This window comes from Danio rerio, chromosome 16 (assembly GCF_049306965.1).
Source record: "Danio rerio strain Tuebingen ecotype United States chromosome 16, GRCz12tu, whole genome shotgun sequence".
In the NCBI taxonomy this organism is placed as follows: Eukaryota; Metazoa; Chordata; class Actinopteri; order Cypriniformes; family Danionidae; genus Danio; species Danio rerio.
Genome location: NC_133191.1, coordinates 49560358 through 49577289, shown reverse-complemented (window position 1 = coordinate 49577289; position 16932 = coordinate 49560358). Strand labels below are relative to the sequence as shown.

Genomic DNA, 16932 nt, shown 5'->3' with positions numbered 1-16932 from the left:
TTGATCCAGAGACTGTTTAGATGCATGTCACTGGTGAGAAAATGACAGATGTTTACTGTAAGGGGACCAAAATAGCCTTAATCACCCAGCAAGCACAAGACATCAACATGTCGTTAGATTGATGTTGTACCCCAATGTCATGGGGACGTTGTATTTTGTTTGGTATTTACTATGATTTTCTATGTAAAAGTGCTTTGACACAACTTACATTGTAAAAGCGCTATACAAATAAAGGTGAATTAAATTGAAATGAAAATCGGGTTGACGTCAGAACTCAATGTCAGACCAACGTCAATGCAGAACCGAAAACTAACCAAATATCAACGTCTAATGATGTTACAGCTTGAAGTTGTGTGAACGTTACCATTATGACGTCTATTAGATGTTGGATTTTGGTTGCCATACCTGATGAATACATGTCTGTATTTGACGTCAATATGACGTTGGTTTAAGATGTTGACTTGACTTTTAATTTTGGTCACTTTCTAACAACCTAAAATCGACCAAATATCAACGTCATTTAATGTTGTTATTAGACATCAAAATTACGTTATACTTAGACGCTGGCTAGACATTGAATTTTGGTCACTTGACATCACAACCTAAATCTAACCTAATATTAACGTCCTATGACATTGTGTGCCTGCTGGGCTATAACCTGATGCACTACAGAATGTTACGTTTACACACATCCACAAATTACATGTAAACGCATCAGCTTTTTACAGCGTAATACTCACTACTCATGAGTACTTTTAAAAGGGCTTTTTTACTCATACTTTGAGTAATATTTACAACAGATACTTTTACTCGCACTACATTTTTAGGCAAGTAGTGGTACTTTTACTTGAGTATGATTTTTCAGTACTCTTTCCACCACTGCTTAAGATTAACTTTAAGCTATTTGAATATGTTGTACCATACTTTGGAACCTAATTAGAATAAAACCTGAGAATCATCTTTTGACATGATTAATGTTAAATTAATTTTCAATTTTTTTGAATGACAAGTAACATTGTATAACAGTGTGAAGTCAAATATGTTGAAACACTGGCTAAGGAAAGCACATGCTCATTTGCAGTATTTAAAATATGTTTAATTATGTCTAAAACAATTAAAAGTAACATGCATATACTTTAAACACCTTCAAACTGGCACCGTTTTACAATGTTCTTATACAAAGTACACATAAAACATACTTTAAGAATGAATAAAATCAGTGTGCTCTCTGTAAATACATTATAATGCATAAATAGTGTGCTTGAGTTCTAGCATATTTTTTAAAGGTGCAATTATGTATATTGTTTACCTATGTACTTATAGTATGCATTATATATATGCAGTGTATATATATATATATATATATATAATTTTTTTTATTTTTTTCGGTTTAGTCCCTTTATAAAATCAGCGGTCGCCACAGCAGAATGAACCTTCAACTTATAGCATATGTTTTAAGCAGCGGATGCCCTTCGAGCTGCAACCCATCACTGGGAAACATCCATACACACTCATTCACACACATACACTACAGACAATTTAGCTCACCCAATTCACCTGTACCACATTTTTTTGGACTTAAAGGGAAAAGCGGAGCACCCGGAGGAAACCCACGCGAACGTGTAGAACATGCAAACTCCACACAGAAATGCCAACTGACCCAGCCGGGTGTAATGGGGAAGTGACACTGACAATGGAGGTGAGGATCCAAACGCAGGGTTTTATTAACAGGATGGCCAGACAAGCAATGGTCAACACAGGATCAAACAGATGTATAAGGGCAATCCAGAATCATACTCAAAGTAATGGTCACAAGGCAGGCAGCAGGCATGAATTAACAAACAAGGCAAAGCAAAGATCGATACATGGCAAGACTAGGCAAGGGAAACGCATGGTAATGTCACAACACAGATGACAAGACACAATGAGTGTCTCAAAGTGAGCCGTATACATACTGTCAGAATGATTTATTGCTTTGTTTAATGTCTATAATTAAATAGTTTAATGAGAACGTTGATGGACAGTTTGGATTTGTCCAGTCATATTTCATGAAGTGATGTGAGAAACCAGTGACCAATGACACCCTGTTTTACCATGTCTCAGGCTTTGAGTGTCTTTGAGTGCTCTAGGGTTACATTTATGCTGCTTTGTCCCCAGATTGACAGTTGAACATTGTGTCAGTCTGATTTTGCTTAGACGAATTTGTAGTAAGATTTGTGACAATGTGTATGGTCTGTCATTTTGACCACCTGCGCTCCTTTTCTTTCATTCTGGCTCTTTTCAGTCTGTGAGTGTAAGGAGGGGGGTTCAGTTTGGAGAAGTATTGGGAAGCGAATTTAAAATTAAAGGATGCCAGTAAATATATTGTAATCTGGCTCATACACATGATGTTCTTGAGTTTTTCATTGATTGGAGTTAGAAATAGTAGTTTGATTTAAAAAAAAAAAGTCAAGGGTTAAACTCTGCTTCCCAAGCCTCTGTCCTATCTGACCACTTTCTGTGAGGGAGAAGAAAATGTGTGATGTTGTGTGAGCCTTTCTCAGAACATCAGCCTGTGTTTATCACTGTACTACATATCAGTACAACATGATCTAGAGGCTAATGTAAAAATAAAATACTCAAGCAGTGTCAAAAAAGCTTTCAAACAATCTTCTCCATCTCTTTCCTGTTTTACACTGTGTGTGCAAACTCAGTATCGCTCGTTTTGTGTGTTCCTGTAAAGGGGTAGGGTAGGTTACGATCATTTCTGCTCTGAGGACGTGGCAATGGCGGCGCGCTGGAAAAGCATCGCCTCATCATCCGGTTCCCAGAGGTGCGAGACATGGATAAATAAATCTATCCTGTCTCCCTCTCATACCCACGTAGAGATCTCTCTTAGGAAAGGTCTGCTCGATCCACTCGGCTCAGTATCTTTATGATTTCTGTCCAGGTAGACAGCACTGCTGGTCGCGTTGGAATTGGTCAAGAGGGTCGGGTATCTGGAGGCATTTTCGCTCAGCAAAATGTCCCAGCAATTCAATGCCCTATGTTCAGGGGCGGACTGGCCATCTGGCAATTCTGGCAAATGCCAGAGGGGCCGGATCATTTTTTAAATGTGGGCAGCAATTTTTTTTTTTTTATTATTGATTTTTTTTTTTTATATATGTTTTAATTTTACATGCAAGCAGCTTTTATCTCTTGCAAAATGTTGATATTATGATGATGATGATGATGATGATGATGATAATAGTAATAATAATAATAAATGTTAAGCATTGGCCCAATCGGTAACGACCGTATGGTTTTGAGATGGGCCGACCCAATCAGAGGTAAACCGGACGTAATCAAAATCTGGCAAGAATGTCAAACAAAGCTACAAACAAGCTAATTGTCAGGGATGGACCATAAAAAAGGAAAGGCAGTGACAAAAAGCTCAGAGAAAGCAAAAAATAAGTCTCTAAAATCAGACACTGCCAAATGAATAAAATTAAATGAAAGTCTCGAAAGGGGGCAGCGCAGTGGCACAAGAAGGTCACTATTTCGAGCCTCGGCTGGGTCAGTTGGTGTTTCTGTGTGGAGTTTGCATGTTCGCGTAGGTTTCCTTGGGGTTTCCCTCACAGGTCCAAACAAATGTGGTGAATTGTGTAGGCTTAATTGTCCATAGTGCATGTTTGTGAATGTGTGGTTACAGAGGTTTCCAAGTGATGGGTTGCAGCTTGGAGGGCATCCACTGCGTAAAACATATGCTGGATAGGTTGGCGGTTCATTCCGCTGTAACGACCCCAGATTAATAAAGGGACTAAGTCGAAAAGAAAATGCATATATAAATTTGTTATAAATGGGATGTTTTGTTCTAGTCACATACATTAAATGTTTAATTATCTATTGCATATGGTACTGCTTATATTATTTCACCATCTTTACACCAATCTAAGTAGTAAATGTGCGTGTCCGTGCATGGGTGTGTGTCAGTGTGGTGATGTGGCCTGGTGTGGCTACAGTGCCAGGGCTGATTTTTAGTCCCAGTCCGCCCCTGCCTAGGTTCGAACAGGTTCCTATACATCACTTTCTTTAAAACTACGTATGAACCTGCAAGTGCAGGTTCCTCCGAGGCCTCCAGCATCTGACTCAGGAGGTTGCCGTTTCGAGTCTCTAAAACAATTGTGAAACATAATGTTAAGCTTTTTTTTTCATTTTGAATACATAATAGTGTGTAGTTACTATAAAGTGTAACCTATTTTGTCAAAACATTTTTTAAACACAATAGTTTTAATAACTCATTTCTAATAACTGATTTATTTTATCTTTGCCATGATGACAGTAAATAATATTTTACTAGATATTTTTCAAGACACTTCTATACAGCTTAAAGTGACATTTAAAGGCTTAACTAGGTTAACTAGGGAGGTTAGGGGAATTAGGCAAGTTATTGTATAATGATGGTTTGTTCTGTAGACTATTAAAAATATATAGCTTAAAGGGGATAATAATTTTGACCTTTAAATGGTTTTAAAAAAAATTTAAACTGCTTTTATTCCAGCTGAAATAAAACAAATAAGGTTTTCTCCAGAATAAAAAATATTATCAGACATGCTGTGAAAATTTCCTTGCTCTTGCGAAATAATATAAAAAATTTTTTTAATAAAAATCAAATTCAAAAGGGGCCTGATAATTCTGACTGGATATAGTATTTTTTTTCTGGAAAGAGAAACAATTATTAAGGCATTTAACTCTTCATATATATATATATATATATATATATATAATCATCTTAACTAACATTTGTGTTGTCTGTCTTGTCTATTCTCATTGTTGCTCTTACAAACCAGCAGATCTGTGTATTACCTGTGTTACTTTATTTTCACTATGTTTGCTGCTGTTTTCCTGTGTATCACAGCCCTGGTGTATTCCTTCTGTGTAGGTATTGTTTCTTGTATTTCCTTTCATTTATCATCTATTTAATATAAACCATGCAGTATGTAACACAGCTCTAAGTGAGTGAAATTCAGCTGAGGTTTCAGTCTGCAAGTGCACTGTGTATAAAGCTCTTGTATCTAAAAAAAAAAAGAAAGAAAAAGAGTCGACTGAGAGTTGTTTCAACGATTCACCCTTATTTAGAATCTTTAGCCTTTTTGTGATCAATACAGTCTCAAGGCTCTATTTTGAGGGTCCATGCGCAGAGCGCAAAGCGCAGGGTGCAAACGCATTCAGGGCGTGTCAGAATCCACTTTTGCTAATATAAGGATGGAAAAATTTGCATTATCTAAAAGGGTTCAGCTTATTTTCTTAATGAGTTATAGGTGTGTTTAGAGAATAAGCCAATCAGAGTCTCATCTCCCATTCCCTTTAAGAGCCAGCTGCATCGCGCCAAGAGCGCATTCGCTATTTACATGACCACTTTGTAAGTGGAAAAACTGAGCATTTCACTAGCAAGAAAACTGTTAAACAGAGCATCTGCAGCGCGAGAGTGAGAGATAAGGCATTTCATAATCTACTTTCACTTTCAAGGATATAGGAAACCTTGTATGCACAGACATCCATTAGCCTATAAATAATTAATTTTGTTCGTGCAAAGATTTGTTTCAAAACTATTTCTCAATTCAGTTCTAATTTCCAGCAAACAAATAAATGAACATGAGTTATATCCTAAAACACATGCTGTGCCCCATATGGTCTGAAACCTGACAGGTGGACAAATCTAAACTTGTTTTTAATACAACAAATATAAATATGGATATAATAAATAATACTGCTAATAATGATATCATTATACAAAAGCTAATTGTTATGAATGAACTGAAAAAGCCTAAATTTATGTAGGCTAGAAAATAATGTTTTGTAATATTTTAATCCTTTATATTTATATCCTACAGTATATATATCCTTATTATATTCTATATATATATATATATATATATATATATATATATATATATATATATATATATATATATATTCTTAACATTTAAATAATTTTTCATATGTAAAGATATTTGCGTATTGCTCTACATCTTGTCTGTATTAAGCAGTGTGTAAGATGTTTTTTTTTGTGGTCTATTGAAAAATCTATTTTAGTTTCTCAAAATAGCAACGTGCCAGCAATGCGCCTCAGAACGCCTTCCTTTTTAGACCAGAACGCCTATGGGCGCGCATATGAGCGCAAATGCATTTGCTAATTAAACAGCGTGGCGCAAAACGTCAAAACAACTCTTGCGCCAAGCTGAAACTAGCAAACAAGAATTGCGTCGCGCCTTGCGCTGGGTGTATGATAGGGCCCTCAGTCTTTCCTTATAATTTCCACTGATTTAAATCATATGATTAATAGAATCTTATAAACTATAAGATACTGTCATTTTACCCGATGTTGGAGGGGATTTTTTTTGCCACTGACCCTTTTCACTTTAAGTCCTCACATTGCTACTTTTGATATGAATAAATAATTTGTGCAAGGTTAAAAACAATTGTGTTGTGCATTTGTAGTTCCGTTTACCTTAGCATTGGCGAATCTGACAAAAGCACAAGCAACTTGAATGGTAAAAATATGAACACTGCAAGTTGGGAGTTAAGACTATAAAGTTAACACATTTTGATTATGTTGGTAAATTATTGATTATTTTACATTTATATTGTGACTTACAGATGTGTGGGGAAGAAGGTAACTGCAAAAATATACACTGCAATGATTTCATAATCCATTACCTTTATTAAAAGAACACGATCAAACAGCTAGCTTGTGGTTCCCTCATGTGGCCGATATGCACAATTGTCTGTTACCAGTGTTTTGAATGCTGTGGCTGTGCAAACTTTCTCACTGGCAAACCAACAGAGTAGGGTGAAGCTGAGGCCCAGAGACCTAACTGCACACTCAGACTTGCCCGCCACACTCCAGGGCCCCATTTACCACTCAATTTTTTTCACAAAAGAGTTGATTTTTTATGTTAAAACAATTTCTGGCAACAGCTTTTTTTTCTTTTAGTGAAGTTGAAGAATTTGACCGAAGTATTGCTCGAGAAATGAAAAATCTCCCCATTAAGAATGCAAAGTATTTATTGTCATTCATTCATTTTCTTTTCGGCTTAGTCCCTTTATTAAGTCAGGGTCACCACAGCAGAATGAACCTCCAGCATATGTTTTTACACAGCGGATGAATAAACATAAAAAAAGGTTTTAACTGATCATTTACTCGACTGCAACAATAAATGTGTTCTTCCAACTATCTAAGGTATTTTCATAAGAAAGTCCATTCATAATTCGATGCTAACTGACAAAGCATGTTACAGTAAAATATAGCTATAAAATAATATGCTAGATGCATAAACTCACTGTGATTTAACTATTACAGAAACAGATGTGACTGGCTATATCATATCTAGAAAGCTAGTACAATGTTTTTCTAACTAATTTTTATGTATTTAAATAACGCAAATTTATTGATTACAGTTATTACGGTTATTTTATTTCACCAAAACTACTCACATTTTTTACTGTGAAAACAAATATTAAGCTTCATCAGTTAGAACTATTCAGTTTTGCGAAACTGTTGTATTAATACCTCATCAGCTTCAGCTCCTCAAAATAATAAATGAATGAAGAATGAATGAAGTGGCGGGATTTTTTAACACCATGTGACTATAGGCCTATATATATGTATCTATCTATGCTATGTGACAACAGTGCCACTCCCACTTGCCGGTAGAAACAGGTAATGCGGAACTGCTGACTGGCTTTTGACAATACATCAGGGGCTTAACAACAATGTACTTCTCTGTATACTATCTGAACAGCAAAACATTTCAGTCCTATGTAAATGGGGATAATTAATAATAAAATGGTTCATAAGAATCTGAAAATATTTAAATAAATAAATACATTTAAATATCCGAGATATTATACTGGAAGGTCCTGTAAAATATAATTTAACTTAAATATTTAGTATTATGATTATAATATTTGTTATGATTTTAATTTATTCTGCAGTTATCTACAATATGTTCATGTGATTTATTTTTTACCAATATTTATTGTTGATGTTTCAGGTAGCATAAATTGTTTTAGTTTAACAGTGCCCACAAGCTCTGACTGAAACTGCAAGATCTCCAGTCACACGGTACAATGGAAACTCTGTAAATTTACTTCTTCTTTATAACCTCTGAATCGGTTCACATCCTCTCTACATTTAGTGGCATTCAAAGCAACAGAGCACAGCAATAAAACCACAATCAGAACAATGGATCGCAGGGAGCAAGCGTCTGATACAATTGTGCTGTTGCAGCCTCAGCCTCCACCTGTATATTATCCACCCAATCTAGGCCCTTCAGTCCAGCAGGGCCCCTACAATCAAGGGCTACTTCCAGGACAAGCTGTCGTCTCAGTGCAGACTGCAGGCTTTGTTCCTGCCGCACCAGTGCCGGATCACTTGTGTTACTCCATCTTCACCATTCTTTGCTGTCACTTGAGCTTTCTGGGCATCGCAGCGCTGGTATTTTCCCTCTCTGTAAGTATTAGCTCATCATCTTTATTTTAATTCTGAACTATTTATTTAAGTCACAGTTAAAAGAGATTTTACTTGAATACTGATCTGTACTCATTGCTGCAGGACTGTTTTGTCCTTTTACATAAGTATCAGTCCATATATTTTTTGATATTATTATTTATTTTAAAGAATTAAAATATTATATAAGCATACTAGGAGGATATTCTGCACTGTAAAAATGTCTGTTAATTAACAGTTTCTGTAATTTTGTGATTTGTGTTTTCCTTTATGGTTGGTGAATTCCGTTATGGGATGTTGATCTCTGCTTTGTTCACTTTTGATGTTGAAAATTTAACTCTGCAGCTTAACACATTGACTTTTATTGACATTTTACTAATATAATTTATAAGAAATACTGTAATATAGAGAGAAATTCATTCATTTTCCTTTCGGCTTAGTCCCTTTATTAATCTGGGGTCACCACAGTGGAATGAACCGCCATAGAGAGAAATAAGAGTAAAATAACAGAACTTGTAGCTTATTACAAGGTTTTTGTACCAACACCAACCCAGACAATACATCACTTTAAACTAGGGGTGCCCAATCCTTTTCCTATGAAGGGTAATTTCATGGTAGTTCTACCAGAAAGACTCTAGGAGGCAGATAAACGTTTGAACATTTATTGTGAATTGTTTGCATGAATGAGAGTTCATTACGGTCCTTTCATAAAGTTCTTTGGCGTAAGCCCCGTCTATAGCGCAGAACTCTGGATGAGCTGGCAGATCCTGCCTGAAGATGAAGGCAGGGCGAAGCCAACCCCCTGAGTGGAGACGAGGCCAACCAGGTGGTGGTGGTGATGGGGAGGATGGAGGGAAACTTCCGCAACGTCACCTGAATACAGCGAAACAGATTGTTTAGATAAGCTTTTATACATGGCTTGCTTGGTTGTTATAGGCTGGCGAGATAATTATTATGAATGACGTGACATCTCAGTCTTCCTGGTAGAACCTTCGCTAAAGCTTTCATTTCCATCATTTAGTAAAAAAAAAAAAAAACTATAATTGTATTAATATTAACACTTTTGTATACACTACCTACGGTAAAAACTGTAATAAATACTGTAGTATACTTTAGTTTTTGCTATACTGTAAACTGTTGTCTATTGAACATCCTATGTTGTAGTATATATATATATATATATATATATATATATATATATATATATATATATATATATTTATATATATATATATATATATATATATATTTATATATATATATATATATATTTATATATATATATATATATATATATATATATATATATATATATATATATATATATATATATATATATATATATATATATATAAATCAATAAATATAGGACTCTATCTGTCGCCGTTTGGCTCAAAAACAATTATTGAGAGCAGAAGTGGTTGATACTTCATTTTCAAAATAAAAAAAGAAGTGGTTAACATTATGTTTTACATTATGTTTTCACAGACTCGAAATGCCAATGATGCTGGACACAGAGCATTAGCAGAGAGGAACTCCAAAACGGCACTCACCCTGAATAATATCGCCTGTGGTCTTGGCATTGCTTTTTATGCATTGCTTTTCGGTCTGTTGTTGTTAATTTGAAGCCAACAAATGTATATTCATAACTGAGCTGCTGTCTTAGCTGATTGCTGGTTACAGGCAAACCTGGTTCTCTTCATTTTAAATGTTAATATGTCAAGATTCACTCAGATAAAACACATGTTTTAAGGTGAACTGTTTCACATTTACAACAAATAAAAGCTTAAACTGACCAAGTGCAGTTATGTACATAACCCTTCAGCAACATACAGCTTCTGTTCTCTTAATTTCTAAGTTTTGTTAAAACCTTTTGTTTAAGCATGTTCATTTTTTTCCAAGCGGCAACCTCCCGCTCTCCCTCGTGAAGCCTGCAATTCATCGACTCGCCTTTGGGGGCTGACTCCAGGAACTCCAGATGTTCACTGACTGTAATGCTAAATTGGCCAATTTTACAGCTGATAAAAATATGTTTACAGCCTGGTACAAAACATAGTTTTGGTGTAAAGTATATAGCTAATAATAACCTTCATGACAACTGTGAGGGGGTTAATTCTTTCATAACTCATCAGTTTAGTTTTTTATTAAGTTTTAAGTCTGCTTAATTAAGGGCGTGGCCACTTGAGTGACAGCTAGGTCTCACTGGTTGCTGTATTGTCACCTCAGCTGATTCCGGCTGATTAGCTGCTGAGCTCAGCATATTCATTGTATTGCCTTTTGGAATTTTTCCTACAATTATCAGATGATATGGGATGCTGTGTGCACTTAATTGTGCTCACCAACTATTCACATGGCCTCCATTTCACAGGTGAGTGAAATTATAAACTTATAATAATAATAATACATTTTATTTATAATGCACTTTTCTCAGTCCCAAAGCGCTAACAGGAGTTTCATATATACCGTTTCTATAAATGTATTTGTTTTATTTAAGATCATTTAAGATTTAATTTTGAGCTTGAATGCACTCCTGAATCTGACAGATTAGTTAGCTGTAGGCTCAAGAACAGTCATCTGAAACATTGTCATACAGTGTTATGCCTGAATTTCATCAATGGCCTTGCATTTACTAACACAGACCACATCTGAAGTTTTTGGAAGTGATTTGCGTTCTCCTCCTGTAGAAAAACGTCATAAGAACAATATTTAGTGGCTTAATGTATTACAGCAGTGTTTTTAAAAGACTAAACACTTTATTAATATATTACACAACCAAGCACATGTGGTCAGAACACAAACAAGTTGCAGGTAATGAAGTTTTAAGCGTTTCTTCCAAAGAAAAGCCTGTCTAAGCAAAATGCTAGCAGGCGTCTGTAGCTCTGCTCACACTCCGCCTCTTTGCCCTTGTTTGGTATCCCCAAATGTGCAATGACGCAAACAAAACGGCGACTGTTGTCCACACCTACTTGTAGCATCTTTTGCGTTCTTCAGAAACCTATGGGTGACGTCACGGATGCTGCGTCCAAATCTTTTACATTCTATGTTTTTTTCTGTTTTGAGCATTATAAACTCTAGATGACAAGGTGTAACCGATATAGGAAAAAAAGGACACTGATGATAAAAACTCATTTTTTTCAAATCTCATTTTGCATGCTTTTTTAAACTCATGACACACTTGGCTTTCAAGGCATACCTTTTTCTAAGTCATTACGTTAATGTTTTTCTATGTTTGTTAATTCTGTGTAATTCTGTAATTCTGGATGGACACCACCCGTGGATCCTTTGTGGCCTCAAACGTTCCAAGATTCATTGCGCGCTGATAACGGCAGGACGTAGGATTGTTAATGGAAAGCCAGAGAATATAGTGAGGGAGGGTGTGTTTTAGAGAACGAGAAGAATAGTGCTAGAGAGCTGGCCTGCCTTAAATACATTTTTAGGGAGTAGGTGATTGGCTAAAGAGACAAAGTGAGGCGTGGTTCCACCGCTAAACCTTTGTTAACAAGTTAGCTCCATATGAGAGTCCCCACCAGTATATACTAGTGTGAGTGTGTGTATACCATAGACTGTAAAAGATGAAATCCAGCACAACACTGTATGACAACGCTTCAGATGACTGTTCTAGAGCCTACAGCTAATCAATCTGTCAGATTCTGGAGCGCTTTACAGCTCTAAAGAAAATTAGAAATGATTAAATAAAACCAATGCATTTATAGAGATGGTATAAGTATAATTTCACTCACCTAGGAAATGGCCAGGCCCCATGAATGGTTTGTGAGCACAATTAAGTGCAAACAGCACGCCATATTGTCTGATAATTGTGAGAAATAATTCCAAAAGGTAACTGACTGTGTAAAGCCACATAAAACAAAACAATAATTTGATGAATATGCCGGGATCTGCGGCTAATCAGCTGATGTGAAGTGACGGCAACCTGCGAAAATTATAGCTGTCACTCAAGTAGCCACACCCTTAATTATGTAAATTTAATATAACCTAATATAAAGGAAATATTTACAGGCTGTAAACACTCTTTTTTCTGTTGTTCATTAATTCATTTTCTTGTCGGCTTAGTCCCTGTATTAAACTGGGGTCGCCACAGCGGAATGAACCGCTTACTTATCCAGCAAGTTTTTACGCAGCGGATGCCCTTCCAGCCGCAACCCATCTCTGGAAAACATCCACACACACATTCACACACACACTCATACACTACAGACAATTAAGCCTACCCAATTCACCTGTACCGCATGTCTTTGGACTGTTGGGGAAACCTAGCACCCGGAGGAAACCCACGCAAAGGCAGGGAGAACATGCAAACTCCACACAGAAACGCCAACTGAGCCGAGGTTCGAACTGAGGCGACAGCACTACCTACTGCGCCACTGCCTCGTCTCTTTTTTCTGTTGTAAAGTTGGCAAGTCTAACAGTGAGCAAGAAATTTGCTCCATATAGAGCCAGGACTAGCGCAAGTTTGATGAATTGCTGTTACTTCCATATTGGCTTTTCTCAAGGGAGAGCAAAAGGTTGCTGCTTGGTGTGTACTATTGACGCTTGTACATGGTCTGTAGTGTGTACTTGTTTTTATATCCTGGTACTTAAACCTGAATACACAGAGACTCATTCATTCATTCATTTTTCTTTGGCTTAGACCCTTTATTCATGAGAAGTTGCCCCAGTGAAATGAACCGCCAACTTATCCAGCATATGTTTTACACAGCGGATCCCCTTCCAGCTGCAACCCAGTACTGGGAAACATCCATACATAAAAGATATGCTGGCTAAGTTGGCGGTTCATTCTGCTGTGGCGACCCCTGATTAATAAAGGGACTAAGCCGAAAAGAAAATGAATGAATAATAAAATTAAATTGGCAGTAGTGTATGTGTGTTAATGAGTGTGTATGGATGTTTCCCAGAGGTGGGTTGCAGTTGAAAGGGCGTCTGCTGCGTAAAACATATGCTGGATAAGTTGGTGGTTCATGCTGTGGTGACCCCTGATGAACAAAGCGACTAAGCAAAGAAAATGAATGAATGAGAATAAAATACTACATAAAGTTTTACATTTCAGGTTTACTGAAGTCCCAGATTTAACCATGTTCTTAGGAAGGGGTGCATCTGTCATTTACTGTAACTCCCCAACACCAGACAATTAATGAGAAGGGAATTTCACTAGAAACCACAAATATCAAGACCACAAAGACATGCTGTTTCCCAGATATCATCTGTCTTCAACAGAAGTCAAAAATGTTACTAGGAACTGATTCAGTCATATCTGCATGATAGAAACCAGAGAGTTGATATAAAGGGTATTTTATCTGCTCCCTTATCAATCAATTGTGGAGTACCTCAAGGAAGTATTTTAGGTCCATTATTTTTTCTTTTATATATTAATGATTTAAAAATAGTGTGTTCAGAGGAGCTCTATCTTTATGCTGATGAAGCCGCAATTTTAGTATCTCATCATGACAAAAGGGCCCTGGAAGAAATTATGAGTTTACAGTTAAAAAGTGTTTACAACTGGTTTTTAGACAACAAACTTTCTTTACATATGGGTAAAACAGAAGCTATTTTATTTACTTCAAGAGTGAAATTAAAAAAAGATGATAATTTTGTAGTTAAGATTAATGATTGGAAAATGCAGTCAAAAAAATGAGATAAACTATTTGGGTTGTTTAATAGATAATAAATTATCAGGAGATGCTATGGCAAAAAACGTTTTTACTAAGATTTGTGGAAAAATTAGGTTTTTAGCAAGGCAATCTGATCTTTTGGATGTTCATTCTTTACAATTGTTGGCAGGAGCTTTAATTCAACCCCATTTTGATTATGCTACGTCATTTTGGTACAGTAGCTGCTCACAAAATTTGAAGGAGAAATTGCAAAAGGCACAAAATAAATTAGTACGAATAATTTTAAAAATGCATCCTAGAGCACATTTGCACAAAGAGTCTTTTAATAAATTAGGTATGTTAACTGTTAGTAATAGAGTGTGTTTTTTAAAACTGGGAATGGTACGTAAAATGTTTAATAATGTGGTTCCTAGCTATTTGATGAATTATTTTCAAATGGTGAAGCAACAGCATTCATACAGTACTATAGGAGTTGGGATTTTAATATTTGTTTATTTAAATTAAGAAGTTTAGTGGGGAAAAATATGTTTTTATATACAAGTGCAATCATGTGGAACAAACTACCAAAATCAATTAAGGAAATAAAAGATTTAAGGTTGTTCAAAAAAGCTATCAAAAGATGGTTGTTTGATGAGGATAATTAGTTTGCATGGTGGACGAGGATCTTTTAAATTATATGTTACTTGAGTGTGAATAAGTTTGCGGCTGGAAGGCCATTGGCTGTGTGGATCATGTGCTGGATGGGTTGACTGTTCGTACCGCTGTGGCGACTGTTTGTTTTATTTCTTCATTAGTATTTTAAAGCCATACATTGTTTTTATTTAACAAAGGACCACAATGGAAATAAGCCGAGGGCTTTATTGTGTTTTTATCCTCTACAGTTTTTTTAACAAAGTGTATGGAATACTTTTTGTACAGTTTGTCTAAAATCTGTCAAATAAAATTCAATTCAAATTCAATTCAATTCAATTCAATTTCCCAATGAACAACAAACAAAAATGGTTTGTTCCCATTAAAGTGAGTGCACTGTATTACTGACAGATGGAAACTAGACCAGAATACATACCTCATTCACTCTTCAAGTCTTTTCACACAGTGTGCACAAGTCTACTGGTTCATCATTAAAAAAAGACAAATAAAATTATATAATAATAAAGCAAATCAAAATAAGTACTGCAATCGACTGCACGGGTTTTGTAAAGGCAATGCTATAAAATGTTTTGCAAATATACATAGATTTTTTTTCAATTGCAAATATTTTACTTTTTTTTTAATGCACTGCTTGATTTTTTGCGCTTTTTTTTTTTTTTGCACATTTCATTTCTCAAAACGTAATTTTTCCTTTGCAGTTCTTTATTTTTGTTCACAAAAATAATTTTTATTTCTCAAAAATAAATTTTTCCTTTGCGATTTTTGGAGATTTGCATCTGTTTTTTAAATTTTTGCTCAATACTTTATTTTTTGTTTACAAAACTTTTTTTTATTTTGCAAGTATATATGGCCCTAGACTGACTCCATAGTAGTTCACCAAAATCCCTTCCTTTATTTAAAGAATTGCTCATTTATAAACTTCAGTCCAAGCTGTGAAAACTTCTTCAACCAATGGCTATTCTGAATAAAAATCCTAATAATTCCTAGAAAATACATGTTTATTTGGTCTTTTAGTTACTTATCAGATCAGGGTGTCATCATGTTCAGCCAGTCCTCATTTTTAAGTGTTTTGCCTGTTTGTCTACACGACAATGGCATTTTAGCCATGGCAAATGCAAACATTTGAAAATGGATTTCAAAGTGGATGTTTTTGTAAACATCACCCTTGTCAATCTATACCAGGGGTGCCCAAACTTCCCAGCATAAAGGGCCAAAAACCAAATATCATTAAAAAAAAAATATGGTTCGGAGGAAAATACCAAAACTATTACAATTAAGTCACCATGGGTAATAGTTTCCTAATTTATTTCAGAATATTTCAAATTAAATAGAAAACATTACTTTAAGTTATAATAACTAAGGCAGCATAACTTTCGAAATGAAACTGTGTTGCAATAAAAACACGATTACATTTACAACATAGTAGAGTTCAATGCTGAATACAAGCAGAATCTGCCTTTTCCTCACCAAAATCTCTGCCCTGTCGGGTTACATTATGTACATTTAAACAAAATCTGACTAATTTACACCATTTAATTGAAACATTTAATTTCAGTTAACAAAAAAATCAAAGGGATACATTCAATTTGAATTTACAATCTTGAAACATCCCCTTTATTCTCCCTCTCTTCTCAAATAGGATGGTGGACCAAATCAAAGGTCACTATGCGGGACCTAGTTAGGGAATCACTGATCTAACATCAAAACGAGGGTGGAAAATGACGTTATACGCCCCAGTCGCAATCAATTACTGACGTTACGCCGCAACCATCGGCGATTCCATCGTTCGTCGCGTCCGTGCTGCTTCCACTAAAGGTAGCCTAACATCTTACGCACCTTTTTATACGCACTCTGCCTTGCCGATGTTTCTGCTTCGGTTCTCGCTATCCTAAAGGCTGGCGAGGCGAGAGCATTGGAGCTGTCGTCCTCAACGTGTTGACGAACGACTGCAAGGCAAGCTGCGGCAGACAGAGCATGATCGAGATAGTTGAACGCACCCTGTCCGCCCTGCAGATCATCGTTTTTGGAGCGCTTCCTATTTACCGCCGAGAAAATCAAAGGTTCAGTAGGCTGTTTTCTCTGAATAAATGGCTGTTCACATGGCGTGAAGTGCAGAAGCTGCTCTTTGATAATAACTGAATGTTTTCTGGGAGCGTCCTAGGCTTTTCCGTGCTGATGGTCAAC

The 16932-nt window shown here is 35.9% G+C and overlaps 2 long non-coding RNA genes across 2 annotated transcripts in view; one reads left to right on the top strand and one right to left on the bottom strand.

The window, feature by feature from the left end:
• LOC100149761 (uncharacterized) overlaps positions 1–10263 on the top strand; it is a 22464-nt gene extending 12201 nt beyond the window's left edge. Inside the window, exons 2-3 of the long non-coding RNA XR_011006829.2 lie at positions 8160–8473; positions 9959–10263. This is a non-coding gene — a long non-coding RNA (uncharacterized lncRNA). The remainder of the gene's footprint in view (positions 1–8159; positions 8474–9958) is intronic.
• LOC137487974 (uncharacterized) lies at positions 9119–16932 on the bottom strand. Its single transcript, XR_011006830.2, has 2 exons — positions 16585–16932; positions 9119–9343 (listed from the first exon to the last, which is right to left on the bottom strand). It is a non-coding gene; the product is annotated as an uncharacterized lncRNA (long non-coding RNA).